We start from the raw sequence: 4,932 nt of genomic DNA, 5'->3' as shown, positions 1-4,932 counted from the left end.
TGCCACTGCCTGCCCAGGCAGAAGGCAGCTGTGCAGCTGCTGCCGCTGCTGCCCTGTTCCCAGCTGCTCTCCTTCCTTGCTCTCTACTTCGAGGCTTCTCAATTCTCTTTCAGCTTTACCACCCATGCTGCTACCAGGATGTGCTGCCTGCAGCTTTGGCTGGCACCCAAGAAGCTATTAAGAATCCTTAAACTGGCAAAGGATATTCGTGGCTGTGTCTCCAGCTAATGAGCTGTTCTCTGGTGCTCATCCTGTGGCAGGTTATCAGCTGTGGGCAGTGTGTGCCTCTGGCAGTGTTGTTGTTTGCTCTGCCCCCAGCACTGTTTTGAGTTTAGAATAAACCTTTTAGACGGCACTGTTAGAGTGAGTTTGTTTCTCACAGTGGCTAACAAAAGGGAAGTCCACACTTTTGGAAGCACTTTGCTGGGCTGGGGAGGGGCAGGTGAGGGACCTGGGATTGTTCAGGCAGGAGAAAAGGAGGCTGAGGGGAGACCTGAGGGTGCTAGGTCCAGCTGCAGCGCTGTAAGCAGTGGAGTCCCCCGGGGATCAGTGCTGGGTCCAGTCCTGTTCAACATCTTCATCAGTGATATTGATGAGGGGACAGAGTTGGCTCAGCAGCTTTGCTGATGACAACGATCTGGGAGGCTTGGCTGACGCAGCTGCAGGCTCTGTGGCCATCCAGCCAGACCTGGAGAGACAGAGCTGGGCACAGAGGAGCCAAACGAGGTTCAACCAGAACCAGTGCAGAGTCCTGCACCTGGGCAGGGATAATAAAGTGCAGCAGCACAGGCTGGGAGGTGACTGCTGCAGAGCAGCCCCGTGGAGAGGGACCTGAGAGTGCTGGTGGAGAACAAGTGAACCATGGCACAGCAATGTGCCCTGCTGGCCAAGAAGGCCAAGAAGTTTGTCCAGGAAGAGAGCCTGAAGGACCTCAGCGTCTGGCCCAGCCAAGTAAAGAGGACAAAGCAAGCAGCAGAAGCTCTCCCTGTGAGCAGTGGAAGGCACTCAATGAAGTCGGTGCTGGTGTGTGTGAAGAAATGACATCTGCAGCAATCAGGGACCAGTTTGCTTTAGGTGCTCAGGATCAATATTGCTACTGCGTCCTTCTGGGGAGTCCTAGCAAGCTCCACTGCAGCGCCTAGAGCCAGTCACCAGGGAGCTGGAGAGACAAGAGCATGGCCTTGTGACCTGGCACCAGGCTGTCGTGCGCTGGCTCCTGGCATAGCTCCTGGGCACGAGTGCAGGCCAAACGCCCCACTGGAAGTGTCCTCTTCACGCAGCCTTGAAGCTGAGCCCAGTGGCCTCTGGCTGCCGGGTGGAGTCCATCTCGCTGAACACGGAAGCTGCCAACAGCCACAGGGAACGAAGGGGCAGAGGAAGCAAAGGAGGGACCTGACCGGCTCAGGAGACGTCAGAGCATTACCCCTCCAGCAAGCCCAGCGCCCACCGCGCAGCCTCGCAGCCATGGCTCTGGGGAGCACGTGGCTGCTCCTTCTGCCCTGCCAGGCTGTGCTCCTCAGCAAGTGCCCACGCAGCTGCCGGGACAGAACACAGACAACTGGCAGCAGCCATCGTGCCTCTGCTGGCACAGTGGTGAGGCTGCCAGCGGCACTGCCAGTGACACCAGCATCCCATCCCATCCCATCCCGCTGCCCAGGCTGGCTTGGGCACTGCTCTGCTGCGTCTGCGCTGAGGCCAGCCTTGGCTGTCTGCACCCACACCCCTTCAGCTGCAAACAGCTCTGCTGAAGGCAGGAGAGAAGATGGAGAGCACAGGAGGAGAGGAGCCGAGCTCTGTCGGGGTCACCCTCAGAGCTCTGGGCTGTGGCATTTGCTCTCCTCTGCGGCGTCCCTTAGGGTGCAGCAAGCTGTAAAGGGCTTCTAGCACACAGGAGTTGGACTGCCCTCTGCAAGTGCTTTGGGTCTCCTCTCATAGAGAGGTGGTTGGCACCCATCCATCCCTCTCTGGGTGGGCTGCATCTCTGTGGATGGTGTGGGCTCAGCAGAGATGTAGGGGGCAGGGGGGGACTGAAGAGGTTTTGCTGTTGGTTTTTGGTCATTGTTATTGTTAGGATGATTCATTTCTTTTCCTGGGAGCCCCTAACATGCTGTGCTGGAGTTCCTGACCCAAGCTGCAGCCTGTCACCACACACACAGCCCAGCTCACCCCAGCCCATGAGGACCAGGCAGGCAGTTGTGTCAAGTCCTTCCCACTGAGAACTGCTGGGCTGAAGCGACAGAAACCCTGAGCCATGCTGTTTTTTTTTCCTTTGCAATAAGCACAATCTTGAAGGAGTTTGCAGAGAACAGAGATTCTGCTTCTAAACCCAGTCCTGAGCTGCCTGTCCTGCAGGGAGAGTCACACTGGGGGTGGCTTCAGTGATTCCTTCATCTTGGGGAGGATCCAGAGATGCTTGGAGCTGAGGCATGTGTTGGTTCCTGTGGGGAGACGGAGCACCAGCTGAGGCCTTGTGCTGGTTCTTCAGCTCCCCTTTGCTCTGCCTTGGAGGAGAGGGAAGGTTATGAGGAGGGAGGTCGAGTGCCTGTGTTGGTGCAGGTGGACAGGCTGAGTTAGAACATTCTGCAGCCACCCAGGCCTTGTGGAAGTGGTCAGAGAGCTGGCCAGGATGCAGGAGCCGCTGTCTGGCTGCAAAAAGCCACAGGAAGGGACAATTTTGTCCATGCTTCCTTTTGCTATTCCATGTATCTACAGCTGCAGACACACAGGGCTGTGTGTGCACAGGCAGAGCTAGGCACTGCTCGGGGCTTGCACTTCACCTGTGGCAGGAGCAGGACAACTTTGGGGCTGGAGCCGTGCCCCTTAACAGGGGAAGCCTGAATGCAGGCAACTCTTCTCTTTTTTCAACTTGATTTTCCATGCTGGAAAGCTGGGACTACACAAAATTAGTGGTGACAGCACTCAAGGGGGGGTGTGTGTGGGGGGGAATGGGGTGAGTTCCTGGCTTACACTTCATCAGCCAACTGCCAGGGGTTGGATAGGTGAGATCCTTTCTTGGCAGCCTGTCCTGGGCTGCAGTAGAGAGGTCTGCAATGGCAATTCAGCACTACTGCTTCGTGCAAAAGGCTGTGGAGTTTGGTTTGGTAATTGGGTTTGCTTTGAGAGTTTTGACTTGTGGGCATTTTCTCCTACTCATCTGCATCGACTTCTCCACCCCCATCTCTGGTGGTTTGGGTGTTCCCCACCCCCCCACACTTTGGAAATCACCCAGATTAGACTCAGCCGGCTCTGGAAATATGAATGAAGCTTTTATTTACAGCTAGCACAATATACAAGCAGATATTTACAGTGTATACAGTGACAGACAGAAATAGACAAGGTAAAAGGTAATACAGAAACACAACTCCCCTCCCAGAAACCTGAGTCCCCAGGAGGGGCTCTCAACCACCCCGGCACCTTCGCCCTACCCTTCTCAACCTTACCCCAGTCCCAAGGAAGAATGGAGTTCAGCCAAGAGGTTAAGAAGCAAAGTGAGTTAGCCCAAAATGGAGAGTGTGTTAGAGAGATGCAGCTCAGCCAGCAGCCCCAGCCAGAGTGAAGGCGGGAGTGTTCACTAATGTTTTCATTTCTTGTTCCCATGTATCTCAGCAAGGCTGTGAGCGAAGTAGACATCACCATTGTTCTCTTTTACAGCCTGTAATCCAGTTCTCACCAAACATTCCAGCCTGCTTCAAACCAGCACACCAGCTCAGGCTTTGTCGGCTGCGTGGCTGAGCAGCAGGCAGGAGGTGAGGGCAGCTGAGCCCCCCTGCAGTGCTGTGCTGAGAGGCTGGAGGGGGCAGCCCTTTGCTTTCATCCTGCCTTGGCTTCTCCCAGCCCCTTCAGTAGCGAACAACATCCCTGCAGCTGGGAGCAGAGAGCTTTGGGGAGGAATGATGGCCCTGCTTTTCCCGGGAAAGCTTGGACCAGATGATCCTCGAGGGTCCCTCCCAACTGCTGCCATCCTGTGAGCCTGTGTGGGCTGTGACCTGTTGGGAAACGTCGGTGGAGCGCTATGGGAAAATGACTCTTTGTTCACCAATATGACTAGATGGTCAAATCCACTTTATTTCTGTGATGCAGTGACTTATATGCATCCTAGCAAGAGGCTGCTCCACCAAGATTGGTTACAGTCGGAGGGTCCAGAGTTACATGCAAGGCGTGCATGGGTTAATGCATCACAACAATCTGAGGGTCAGCCTCTGGGGCTGGCTAAACTCTGCCCACCTGCAGCTGCATGTGGGGGGAAACTCCCTGTGCCTGCTATCTAAGCTCCCAGGATGGGTCCAAGGACGTTCCCAGCACGGGTTGCTCATGTTTATCAGTTCCTGTGTGCTCTGCTAACAAGAATTTCTCCAACAGGGACCCTGCGACCTCACTGCTCTCTGCAGCGCCCTGCAGGGAGGCTGGAGCCAGGTCGGGGCCTGCCTCTGCTCCCGGGTAGCGAGGCACAGGGTGAGAGGAAATGGCGTGGAGCTGTGCCGGGCGAGGCTCAGGCCGGGGATGAGGGAAGATGTCTGCACAGGCAGGGTCATCGGCACCGGCACAGGCTGCGCAGGGAGGCGGCGGAGCCTTAGCCGGGTCTGAGCTGAGCGCATGGCGCCTGTGTGCGCAGCAGCAGTGTGTCACTTCTGCCCTTCCTGCCAGCCTGCCGGCGCCGAGCGGGGCTGGTGCTGCGCGCCCCGGAGCCGAGGAGGGAGGCTGCAGCCACGGGTGCCACCGCCAGGACCCGCCGCAGCCAGAGCCCCACTCCGGGCACACCCTGCGGCCCTTCAGCTGCCCTGCTGCGACTCCGGGGTGAAATGCTGCAGACGGAGGCGCCGGGACCGCCGCCATGTGCTGCAGCGGTGCCCCAGCAGCACCGAGGCGTTTGGCTCGGAGATGCCCTTGGGGAGCATCGAGTCCGAGCCTTGTGCAGCTGTGCCAAGTGTGTGA

General features: G+C 57.1%; 1 pseudogene; it reads left to right on the top strand.

The window, feature by feature from the left end:
• The first annotated feature begins 861 nt into the window (after window positions 1–861).
• Window positions 862–4,932, top strand: LOC135174371 (6-phosphofructo-2-kinase/fructose-2,6-bisphosphatase 3-like; annotated as a pseudogene).

This window comes from Pogoniulus pusillus, unplaced genomic scaffold (assembly GCF_015220805.1).
Source record: "Pogoniulus pusillus isolate bPogPus1 unplaced genomic scaffold, bPogPus1.pri scaffold_62_arrow_ctg1, whole genome shotgun sequence".
In the NCBI taxonomy this organism is placed as follows: domain Eukaryota; kingdom Metazoa; phylum Chordata; class Aves; order Piciformes; family Lybiidae; genus Pogoniulus; species Pogoniulus pusillus.
This window is presented reverse-complemented; position numbering and strand designations above follow the sequence as displayed.